The 13707-nt window shown below is 41.0% G+C and overlaps 1 long non-coding RNA gene across 1 annotated transcript in view; it reads right to left on the bottom strand.

The window, feature by feature from the left end:
• The window catches only part of LOC128604133 (uncharacterized), a 38648-nt gene that overhangs the window by 19344 nt on the left and 5597 nt on the right, over positions 1-13707 (bottom strand). The window contains exons 2-3 of the long non-coding RNA XR_008385142.1: positions 9088-9208; positions 8027-8113 (exon numbers count right to left, since the gene is read on the bottom strand). This is a non-coding gene — a long non-coding RNA (uncharacterized LOC128604133). The remainder of the gene's footprint in view (positions 1-8026; positions 8114-9087; positions 9209-13707) is intronic.

Below are 13707 nucleotides of genomic sequence, written 5' to 3' on the forward strand. Positions count from 1 at the left end.
AGTGGGAGACATTGAAGGGTGGAAATAAGAAGAATAAGCAAAATTGAGGGAGACATAGGATGAGAGAGAGAGAGAGAGAGAGAGAGAGAGAGAGAGAGAGAGAGAATGAAAGATGAATGAAGAGAGAAACAACAACAAGCACAAATAGTGGAAGGAATCGGAGGAATCACACAATCACAATCACACACACATTCACACACTACGGACAATTTGGAAACACCAACCAGCCTACGACGCAGGTCTGTGGACTGGGGGAGGAAACCGGAGAACCCGGAGGAAACCCCCGAAGCACGGAGAGAACATGCACAGGGCAGAGGCGGGATTCGAACCCCCAACCCTGGAGGTGTGAGGCAAAAATTCACATTTAGAAGATATATACATTCAAAAATGTACGCTCTCTCTCTCTCTCTCTCTCTACCACCAATAACAACATTTTGATGACATCACTCTGCACTTCAGCTTCTCATCAGATCTTCTATCCAATCAAATGCTCTCTAGAATCTGAAGTATCCCGCCCCCAACATTATAAAAATTCCTCAGGGCTCAAGTTTATTAAAATAAATAAATAAAAATTGAAAAAGCATTTAAATAATCAAACCCACCTTCTTAACCATTACAGACCTAATCATGACTAATCTTACCTATTGCACCTTTAATTGTTAATTCTTTTATTTTATTTTGTTTCTCCTGAGCATCACTCAGTGTTTCCAGATTTACTCAAAATAAACCCCATTCCATCCCGAAGGTCCTTTAAGGTTCTGCTAATCACTTCCACATGCCACCTTTCATTAATCTAAATTTCACCAAGCCGTTTTGCAGATTTATTTAGTCACTTTCAGTTTTGCTAATGCTGCAATTCATCAGCAGCTAATCTCCTTGGCATATGAATAGCAAAGTGGCTCCTGGATGAACGTGACGGATGTTCATCATCTTCCTCCCTGAAGTGTGCACTATTTTTATTTGATTTTATTTTGAGGCTACATCCATGGAAATGCTGATTAAGTGTAATCCAAAAGCTTTCCTCATGCTCGCGTACAGAAATACCGTACGCTGTACAGACCCGGGCCGTGTCCCAAACGCTAGCGTCTGCAAAAACATTTTAATAGCCCTTATTATATATATTCTGTGCATTCTAGTACTTGGGACAGAGCCTTAAACTTGCTGAGGTTCTATTAAGAACTTTAACCAGACATGAAATTTAGAGACAGATTGTTTGAGACGGATTCAAAATGGCTGACATTCTAGTGGGAACACTCGAATACATACAGGAAAACAGATCAGACTACTACAGTGAACTTACGCAAGGTACTGTACTGTGGATGGACGGATAAATTGATGGATTTTGAAGGATAACTGGATAAATGAATGAATGGATGTATTATTAAATGGATGGACGGATGGATGAGTTGATGAAGGATGGACAGACATATGGATGGATGGGTGCATAGAATGATGAATGAATGAATGAATTGATGTGTGTTCTGATGGACGGATGGATAGATGGATGGATGGATGAATAGATAAATGAATGGATGGATGGACGCATGGATAGAAGGCTGAATGAATGAATGGATGTATTACTAAATGGCTGGATGGATGAGTTGATGAAGGATGGACAGACATATGGATGGATGGGTGCATAGAATGATGAATGAATTCACACATGAACTGAATGAATGAATGAACTGATGTACATTTGTATGGATGGATGAACAGATGGACTGACCGATGGATGAATAGATAAATGGATGAACAGATGGACAGACAGATGGATGAATAGATAAATGGATGGATGGATGAACAGATGGATGAATAGATAAATGGATGGATGGATGAACAGATGGGCAGACAGATGGATGAATAGATAAATGGATGGATGGATGAACAGATGGATGAATAGATAAATGGATGGATGGATGGATGAACAGATGGACAGACAGATGGATGAATGAATAGATAAATGGATGGATGGATGAACAGATGGATGAATAGATAAATGGATGGATGGATGAATGAACAGATGGACAGACAGATGGATGAATAGATAAATGGATGGATGGATGAACAGATGGACAGACAGATGGATGAATAGATAAATGGATGGATGGATGGATGAACAGATGGGCAGACAGATGGATGAATAGATAAATGGATGGATGGATGGATGAACAGATGGACAGACAGATGGATGAATAGATAAATGGATGGATGGATGAACAGATGGGCAGACAGATGGATGAATAGATAAATGGATGGATGGATGAACAGATGGGCAGACAGATGGATGAATAGATAAATGGATGGATGGATGAACAGATGGGCAGACAGATGGATGAATAGATAAATGGATGGATGGATGAACAGATGGGCAGACAGATGGATGAATAGATAAATGGATGGACGGATGAACAGATGGGCAGACAGATGGATGAATAGATAAATGGATGAACAGACGACAGACAGATGGACGAATAGATAAATGGATGAACAGATGGGCAGACAGATGGATGAATAGATAAATGGATGGATGAACAGATGGGCAGACAGATGGATGAATAGATAAATGGATGGATGGATGAACAGATGGGCAGACAGATGGATGAATAGATAAATGGATGGACGGATGAACAGATGGGCAGACAGATGGATGAATAGATAAATGGATGGATGGATGAACAGATGGGCAGACAGATGGATGAATAGATAAATGGATGGATGGATGAACAGATGGGCAGACAGATGGATGAATAGATAAATGGATGGATGGATGAACAGATGGGCAGACAGATGGATGAATAGATAAATGGGTGGATGGATGAACAGATGGGCAGACAGATGGATGAATAGATAAATGGATGGACGGATGAACAGATGGGCAGACAGATGGATGAATAGATAAATGGATGGACGGATGAACAGATGGGCAGACAGATGGATGAATAGATAAATGGATGGACGGATGAACAGATGGATGAATAGATAAATGGATGGACGGATGAACAGATGGGCAGACAGATGGATGAATAGATAAATGGATGGATGGATGAACAGATGGGCAGACAGATGGATGAATAGATAAATGGATGGACGGATGAACAGATGGGCAGACAGATGGATGAATAGATAAATGGATGAACAGACGACAGACAGATGGACGAATAGATAAATGGATGAACAGATGGGCAGACAGATGGATGAATAGATAAATGGATGGATGAACAGATGGGCAGACAGATGGATGAATAGATAAATGGATGGATGGATGAACAGATGGGCAGACAGATGGATGAATAGATAAATGGATGGACGGATGAACAGATGGGCAGACAGATGGATGAATAGATAAATGGATGGATGGATGAACAGATGGGCAGACAGATGGATGAATAGATAAATGGATGGACGGATGAACAGATGGGCAGACAGATGGATGAATAGATAAATGGGTGGATGGATGAACAGATGGGCAGACAGATGGATGAATAGATAAATGGATGGACGGATGAACAGATGGGCAGACAGATGGATGAATAGATAAATGGATGGACGGATGAACAGATGGGCAGACAGATGGATGAATAGATAAATGGATGGACGGATGAACAGATGGGCAGACAGATGGATGAATAGATAAATGGATGGACGGATGAACAGATGGATGAATAGATAAATGGATGACCGAATGAATGAATGAAGGAACAAATGGATGGATATTTTTATGCATGGATGGATGGACGGATGGCTGGATGAATGAACAGAGTGATAGATATAAGGACAGACAGACGGATGTACGGATGAACAGATGAATGCGAGTGGCTCAGGATGAGGAGCAGTGTGACCCCGGGGGTTACAGATTCTCTGATGGAGAATGAGACTTCATTGTGTAGATTTAATTCTCGCCAACCTGCTGCTTCACGGCTCTGTAATTCCTCACACCTATTTCATCTAAAGCCGTTTCCCGTCCGCACGGAGACCTAAACCTCCACTAAACTCGCCACTGGTTCATTCTGAATATTCACTTTCAAAAGAATTACGGATTAATAAGGCAGTGCTTCTGAACTCTGAGGGCTCTCTTACCTGCAGCAACGGTGCATAATCCCGAGGAACTCATTTTAATCGAAAGGGGGGGAAGAAAAAAAACCACCAAGAATAATAAAATAGTCTTAATTGTGATCCATTTGAATGTTAATGATCCTTCGTAACTGGAAATTTAAATTCCGTCATCAGGGACGCAGGGCTGCTCGTCAACCAGCTCTAATCACGCCAGTGAATAATTACACACTCGTGACTCCACTGATACACAGCCAGGTCCGTTTGGGACCGAGGTGTTTACGAAAGTAAGTGTGTGTGTGTGTGTGTGTGTGTGTGTGTGTGTGTGTGAGTGTGTGTGTGTGAGAGAGAGAGAGAGAGAGAGAGAGAGAATGCTTTAACACTGCTAAGAATACACCATGGACAGTTTTGGCACTGAATTCTAAATTTGAATGAACTCCTCTTGAGCATTGAATTCACATTTTATTCTAAAGCTTTACAAAAGTGTGTGTCTGAACAAGAGCTTGGAAGCGTAGAGTGTTTGAGGTTCGTTCCAGGCGAACACACACACACACACACACACACACACACACACACACACACACAGGGAACGATTTGCTTCACTTATAGAGGGAAAAAAAACAAGTACTTGGCAGAGACAGTGAGAGGGTGACAAACTATGTACTCTAATAGTTTTATTTGTATTATTAACTAATTGCAAAGGTGTGTGTGTGTGTGTGTTGGCCATCTTTGTGTTGTCTTCCCTTATGTTGTCCTGGCATCATGCATGAAAGACCAATAAAGAAAAATGACAGTCGAACTAAGCTGTCGTCCACCATGTTTGTTCACGTTACCTCACTAGAAATTTCGGCAAGATCCCAGATGCCGAGATTTGGGATCACTAATGAATTCATTCATTCATTCATTCATTCTTTCAACCATTCATAGGTGTATCCGGAGACTATCCCAGGAACACTGAGCGTGAGGCGCGAATATACCCTGTTCATCAAAAGCAATTCCGCCCACTGGGAAGGTTTTGGGAGATGGGAGGACACCGGAGAACCCCGAGGAAACCCAAACGGACCCAGGGAGATCGTGAGAACCTCCGCACAACGTAACCCGAGCTCAGGATTGAACTCGGTCCATCACTGGAAAGCTAAATCTTGTAGTGTGTATGAGGGGTTTTAATGATTAAAAGGACAAAAAATTAAAATAAAATCCATCATCATATCTAGAGAGAGTCTTACATTTTCAACCTCAAATAGGATTTTATAAATGTTATATGTGGCCCAGTTTGGCATTGTAACTCAATCTGCATGATTTAATCATTACACACTCGCTTCAAAAAAACACCTTTATGGAGTTGTTTAGCATGTAAAACAGACTTCCTTGTGTGTTTTTCTGACCCGGTTATCTATGGAAAATGGACGCAGCTCCAATGCGTCTGAACCCAGGATGCCAGATTGCTACATAAAGGCTGTTTAAGCGTTACTCTGTAGAATACAGTCTGAGACACAGCATGAGGCCCTTACTGCATGCGACACAAATCATCGGTATTGGACTCGGCTACGCTTTAGTCATCGTGGCGAGTTTCTATAGCAGCAAGGACACATGAAGAGGACACGAGCACTACAGAATCGCTAAATCAGAGTAAAAAAAAAAAAAAGGTGCCCCTCGAGCCCGATAAAGAGATTACTAATTACAGTAGGGCCTTGTTAATGGCCCCAATCACGTTCCCTGGACCTTTTTCTTTCTCCTCGTCCATTAAAAAGAACCTAAAAACCTGCTTCTTTTTCTGAATGGCTGAAATGATGTAGTGGCCCCCTATTCAGCCCCCTGCTGTTCCCACACACACTGAAAGAGCTGAAAGCGCTTAAGCAGGGAAAGAGAGGTGCTGCGAAATTAAAAATAAGAAGAGTTTGAGTGCTTTCCTCACACACACACACACACACACACACACACACACACACACACACACACACACTATAGCTTTGTTTATGAAGTTCTGCTTCATTCCTCAGAGCACCATGGACACCGAGAGACCTTTCCGAATGTAGAAGGACAAAGACAGGAGCTCGGAATGAGACTGAATAAAAAATACGAACTAAATCAGCACACAGATGAGGTTTATTCAGCCTGTATTACCATATTACTATATTACCATAAGAATGCAATTTAAACAGTTTCCTGGATTGGCTTGAGCATCGGGCAGCGCTTTAATTTCCATCTGTAAACATATTTCTTAGGCAAAATAGCAATCTGGTCCACCATGTTTCTTAAATTCTCGTGTTTCTCTCATCAGAATGACGAGATTGCAGCGAGGCTAGGTCCACGTTCATCCCGGACAGATCTGAAAACGCTCTCGTAATGTGGACGTAACCCGAGACTGAAATAAACCCAAAATACGGAAGCGTAAACAACAGCTGTATTTATAGTTCGCTGACTTCCAGATTAAGTGCTGCCCAAGCATGCTGCCTACTTAAGGATGGTTTGTACTTCTGCGCTGAATCGATTTGTTTGTTTAGATACACATCTCGAAAATCTTAACCACCATCTACAAACCACCTACAGCTAGTGGGGTTTATTTTGTAAGGTGGGAATATGGCACCAACATCGATGACTGGGAAAGGAAAACGCAATCAAGAGGCCAAAGGCAACACTAAACGTGACGCTACCGCCACCATGCTTCGCTACAGGAATGGTGTTCTCAGTGGTGCAAGCAGCGTTGGGTTTCCGCCAAACGTAAGCCAAAAAGGTTCAACTTTGGTCTCCTAAAACCAGAGAACTTTTATCCGCTCGCTTCGGGAGAACTCCCGCTTGGATTTTTGATTAAAGGCTTTCTTCTCAGCACTCTTATATAAAGCCCAGGTTTGTGGCGTGTCCAGGACTGAACGGCTTCTCCGGTCTTGAACAGTGGATCTCTCCAGCTCCTTCAGAGTTGCTCTTAGCGTCCTAGATCTTTCTCTGACTAAAGCCTACTTTATTCGGTCACTGGCTTTTAGTAGACGGGCTCCTCACCGAGTCATCGCTATGAAAAGCTTGAGAAAATGCACTTGGGGAATCCTTTGAAGTGTCCAAGTGTTTTACCTGCTATAAATATCTTCCCAAGGGGGGAAAAAAAAATCTAATCTTTATTTCTTTCTTTAAGATTTGATATTTCAGTCGTCTCTTTGAAGTCTGATTTAAAAAAAAAAATGATTGAGAGAGACAAAGAAAAGAAAATCTCAGGCCTGCACTATATTTCGTACGGACAACAAACACGCAACACAAATGACATTTTATTGTGAATTTCACTGTGTTTTCAGCCATCAGGCTTTTTTATCATCTTTTTTTTTGTGTTAGAGACAGACGTGGAGAGGAAATTGAACGATTTTTTTTTATATTACAAATAACTCATGCTTGTGTTATTTAATCTGCAGGACGTACACGTAGGTTTGTTGAAGCCACTAAAAAGGATTTTCTGCTGAGGCGGTGTTTAAGTCTTCAGACAAAATTGGGAAGGTAATGGTACCTTTAATCATAAAGGTATTTATGATGGAAATGAAATCATTTTATCATTAGTTATCGAGTTGGCTAAGAGAGTAGACTAGTTAATCAGTGGAAAGAAAAAAATCACAGCAACGAGAAAAGATGTGTAATAAATAAACAAACTAAATAGCTTTTTTTTTTTTAAATTAAAGAAAGTTCGCTTGGGTTGCGTATTCAGTGTATTATTGAGCTTGTTAAAAATGTATATAATGGCTGAAACTATGATATGAAATATTGATTACAGTTTTTCTCAATGATTACATTTTTTTCTCAAGTTTTTTTGCCATCGTTGCGGGCAAAAATGCTCGATTTTGCTGCGGCTTTTTTTTTATATTTTATTTTATTTTTTACGTTTTTGAGTTTTTGTGCTTCTTTTTGCGGAAAATGATCTAAATTGGTGAAATTGCAATCGCACGAAATTGTTCGCCATGATATTTGCTAGTAATTTAGACCTTTTAGCTGTACTCACGTTCGAACAGGACTTTGGCTGAATGTGCGTTGGGATAACGTCACGTGATGCGTCTCGGAACGAATCCGCAGAAAATCTGCTGTAATTCTGAAAGAAAAAAAAAAAACAAAAAATCGCAGAATATTCCGACGTTTGCTTGATTATGCGTTCGTTTCTGCAATTTGTTTAAAAAAAAAAAAAAAGTGTCATAATACATCGTCTACTACGCAGAACAAACCCTATGCAGTAAATGGCATGATTACGTAAACGTACGTCGCGTCATTGAGTTGCGGTTTCATTCCACTCGTGCTAGTACAAGTCTAAACGTCTACGTTAACCCTCTCCGACTTAAAATGCTTCTACTGTTTAACCTCACTGCGATTTATACGCCGTACATTCAAAACACAAACGCCACGTTCCACGACTAAACTAACAACATTCACCTGTTTTTCCAAATGTGACTAATTAGGCAGGAGAGACATTAACAACTAACAAGAGTAGACATAAAACCATACGCTGCTAATGAACATCATTAACAGGAGACTGCTGCACAAGTGCGAATGTAATCTCATCATTATCAGGCTTTTCGCCAAATCGACTGCGCTTAATTGAAACAACTGTTCAAACGCCAATTACGTGAGCAGAGAAAAGAGAAATATCTGGAGAATAGCGTGATACACACGCAGATGTTATCTGGTAAGACTGAAGCATGGCATAAGCTTTTCCTGCTGCGAGTAATGACAAGTGCGCACGTGTCAAGCGGATCGACGAATAGATCGCCGTGCGCATTCACGACCGCTCGGTAAGACGCGATTTCCCACGGTCTGAGATCGGAGAGACGTTCCAAAGCTTAGTTTCGTATCTTCGATAGATAACGACCGCGGATTTTCCACAGGGCAGATTCGATTGTCCGATTTTCTTACTTACAAGCTAAACTCTGATCTAGCAGCCAGTGTGGATCGAAACGCTCGCTCGAATGAACGACATTCCTGTTAGACTTTTGAATTTAGGTGAATTTGTGTATCTTTGGTGGAGATCAGAATCTACAGATCCTCAGATTGGAGGTAAAGTCCAAGCCTCACCTGCATGTGTTTACACATATCTCTATCTGAAGAGAAGAGCTCTTCATGCCCGAATTCAATCTGTCTAGGAGATTGGGTTCTGGTCGTTTCACACCTGTGTGTTCTCCCCGACAGCAGCCGCCTGTCAAAACAGTATAATGTGATTCAGTGTGAGCGATAGGGACAATAACACGGAACACATGGGCTCGATTCAGACCTGGTATTAAAGGGATAGTTCGCACGAAAATGAAATTTCTGTCATTAATTACTCACCCTCATGTCGTTCCAAACCCATACGACTTTCGTTCATCTTCGGCACATAAATAAAGATATCTTTTAATGAAACGTGGGCGATTTAGAGTCCAAGTAACCAAAACTTTCAATGCACACAGTAGCACTACCGCTAATATTTATTCTTCTGACACAATATGGCATGGAAACTTCATTGCGCTTTAATTAGGCTGAAGTTTTTATACTTCGTCTCAATTTAACAATGAAAAATCTCTGAAGCTAGACGCTAGTGATTAGCCCGAACGACCATGGCTAATCATAAACGCTAGCGGTTACCTAGATTGCTAATCGACCGAGCAACAAATGCTAGCGTCGAACTAAAATGTTAGCAACTAATCACAAATGACAGAACGCTAGTGCACATAATAGCAAAGTGCGTTGACTAGCCGAAATGCTAGCGACTGACGAGCATCTAAACAACAAATCTCTCTCTAGTAAATCAATCCTCAGGGCGGACGACAAATAAATAAAAACAAATGTTCTGTCTGCTCAAGATTCTGATGACATCGTTAAAAAGCCCCACAATCAAGGAGACCCCTGAGCACACGCTCGCTATGCGTTTATTTATTCCCAAATCCCCGTTTATCTTCTTTTTATCCGCACTACATGTTTGATAGTCCAAATAGTCCAACATGGGCAGTTCATACCACTTAGCAAGCTAGCTAGCTAAGCATTAAGCGTCCTCTGCCTTAAATGATGGAGTCTTAAACAATAAGAACCGGCTGAGAAGATAAAAGCGTGAAATAAGAACAGACTGCGTGTATTTCCCCGGACTGAAGACTATTCTAAAAGTAAGAAAAGATCTAGTTTTATTCATTGATCCATGACGCTTGGTGATAAACAGATTTAAAAAAAGACTGTAAAGAGATAGCATACGCTAACACCAACTGTTCCAGCCTGAGGCGGACACGCATGGGACACTGATAACACACAAGCGTTGATAATATTCAGACGTTTCATACTCCTTCAGAGTCCTTTGATGCTTCAGATTCCCTAAAAATCACCACCAGCGATGTAGGCACACAGATATGAGTGTCTGATAATGATGGAGTGCATACTTGAAGAAAAAAAAATGTTAATATGCTCGGGGTAATGACACACTGAGTAACAATAGAGATTGTGTGTGTGTGTGTGTGTGTGTGTGTGTTAGTGGTAGCATATGGAGATGCATTTGGGCTGTTGGGATGCGTTCACTTAGCGTGTTACACACAGAAAGGCAAAGAAATAGTTTTAAAGGAATGTTTCAGCAAAAATATAAAATGATAAACACACAAATTTCAGCAATCAATCAGACCAGACCGTGTTGTTTGTCGCTACAAAGCTAATGCGGCTAACTAATGGTAGTCTTTTCAATGGTAGCGACTACAAATCTTTAATAATTAGACGAATAATTCATGTTAAATTCATTCGTGACGAATGAATAAAAACAAAACAAGACTGCACTGTAGCAACAGGATGACATCATCAAAACACGCCGCAATCATGGAGAGATGGAACACACATTCGCTACGTCATTTACTCCTGTCGCTCAGTGTCCATCTTCTTTTCATCCACGCTACAAAGTCTAAATAGTCCATGTGCAAATTAGAATAATTAGCAAGCTAGCTACGCGTTTAGCAGTCTCGGGCTCTTAATAGCGGATTCTTAAACAATATGAACCGGCCGAGAAGATTAGCTTTTATTAAACAAACAATGTAATAAGAAGTACAATAGTAGCGTAGGACAAAATAGTCCAACATCTGTAGTTCAACTGTTTAGCGAGCTAGCTAACATTTAGCATCCACGACAAGGATTTCTTGGTTACGATACCAGCCGGATGTCTGGATGTGGCCGGGTCCCAAACCGCACTGATTACTTAAAATAATAACTAATTATACACGATCTATAATAGATGGTGTATAATGTAGAACTGTTTAGATAAGGTATGCGATTTAGGACGTAGCCCTTGGAGAGATTGCAACACACACTCGCAAATTCATCATTTATTCCTAACACACTGTCTCCATCTTCTGCTACCACATTCATCATCATTTATCTTCATCCCGGTCATTGTGGAGATGGGAATACACCATGGACACACCACAGCGCACCAAGCACACACACTTATTCACACCTAGGGATAATCTGGCTTAATCTAATATCTACAGTAGCAATCTAGATCTAGTTAAATCACTTAGGGGCAGGCTGGGGATGCAGGCTAACAGTTAATCGCTTTGTTGAATAAAAAACAATAACAATAACGACATGTAGGCACAGTGACAAACTGGAAATGTGACAGAAATGTCAGGAATATCAACATTTACCTCAGATGTGTTGGAAAACGACCACAAAAACACTGCAATTTGACTCAAATTAAACTGCAATTACAATTAGCATCGACTGCTAACTGCACTTCCATAACACCACTCTGGAATTTCATCTTAGAAGAGACTTAAGGTCCAATTTGACTGCTATATTCTTTGACAGATGTGTTTTAAAATGTAGACGTTATGTATAAGACTGTTCATGTAGAAATGATGATTTGGGCACATGCTAACCTGGACGCGTTTATGATCGAATACTGGAGGAACACTGTATGTTTTCTTCGTGCCTGTTCCTCTAAAGACACCAGTTTGACTCCACACATAGCGTCAGAGCTTAAAATAAACAAATAAATAAATAAATTAGCAAGTTGGATGGGACGCTAGTTCATTCACGCATGATGCTCATTCAAGTCGAGGGGAAATTTAGCATAGCCAATCCCACCTACCGGCGTGTTTATGGAAAGTCGGAGGAAACGGGAGAACCCATGGACACGAGGAGAACATATGAAACCCAAGCTGAGACAGCGGTGCTACCTGATTAGCAGTACAACTTTAACTAGCGGTTTGTCGTCGTTGTTAGCAAATATAAAGCAATAGCAATATTACAGTTATATCATCGTATTATTTGTTTTAGGCTCAAATAGAGCCTAGACTTTTATTAAAAACAAGCGATGTGCTGGGGTGTGTGTATGTGTGTGTGTGTGTGTGTGTGTGCTGACTCATGGAGTCACTGAGAGGCAGTTAGTGTGTGATGGAAGAGCTGCTAAACTTCTGTGCTGGATAAATGATCATCTGTCAGACCGAGAGAAAGAGAGAGAGAGAGAGAGAGAGAGAGAGAGAGAGAGAGAGAGAGAGAGCACGCGAGCGAGAGAGAGAGAGAGCAAGGAGGCAAGAGAGGATGGAAAGCAGTATTTCATTCATGATGATCATCAAAACAATCAGAATCTGTTCATTAGCAACAAGCCCAGTTTACAGGCTGCATGTAGAAAAGGTGCCTGAAATTTGGTTCCATAACAAAGCTAATGTAGCTAACAGGTTAGCACCAGTCATCACAAATCCTCACACACTCGCCTCAGTCGGATGTGTGTTGTCATCAGTACCTCAGACTTTACGTGCATGTGGTTTCGGATACTCTATGACGCGCTGTAGTGTATAAAAATGGACGACGTGACAGCGCTAACAGCAATGTGACGGTGCTATCAAAGCCCGCACTAGCATCATCCATCTTGAACGCATTTTCAGTGTTTTCAGATGTGTATGAACTTGTGCTTTCGATATCGGAAATCACCACACACACACACACACACACACACACTCACTGTTCAAGGGGCTGAAGTCATCAGAATATTCATAAATTAGCTAGCTAGTGGCTAGCAGAGGCTAACATTTTAATCGTTTCGTCTTTCAAAACAGGAAATACACAGGCTCAGTGACCAACTAAAAATGAGACCTAACTATCAGGAAGATCAACATTTACCTCAGATGTGTTGGGAAATGACCAAGAAAAAGGCTTGTTTTGACTAAAACTACACTGTAGTTACATTTAGCATTGACTGCTAACACAACTCATAGCGATAGCAGCACTAAAAGAAGAGATGTAGCTTTCGGGAATGAAATGAATATAGTTCCAGTTGATTTATACATGTTAAATAGACATGGATTGAGATTTTTACAGCATGTAGAAATACAGTTTTCTGATGCAAATGTGTGAGGGCTGTGTGAAGCACATGCTAAACTGGGCGCTAGAAGCTTTGTAGCTAGCTGTAGGTACAACTGACAGAATTTCAGACACCAAAATGGCTTCCAGGACATTTGGAGTAAGAGGGACGTTGGTGTTAGGGACGTTTTCTTACACGGCTGCGCGGTTACTTTAAAGACCTCGGTTTGACTCCGCACCTAGCTTCAGCGATAAATAACTAGCAAGGAGACGGCTATGATTGTTTACGAGCGACGAGAACACAAAAGCAGGGTTTTATTTAAGAACGCAAACACGTCGTCTCTGATACACACTCTCTTGTGTTTTGCTATGATTTAGCCAGAGGGCTTT

The sequence above is a fragment of the Ictalurus furcatus genome, chromosome 29, assembly GCF_023375685.1.
Source record: "Ictalurus furcatus strain D&B chromosome 29, Billie_1.0, whole genome shotgun sequence".
Lineage (NCBI taxonomy): Eukaryota > Metazoa > Chordata > Actinopteri > Siluriformes > Ictaluridae > Ictalurus > Ictalurus furcatus.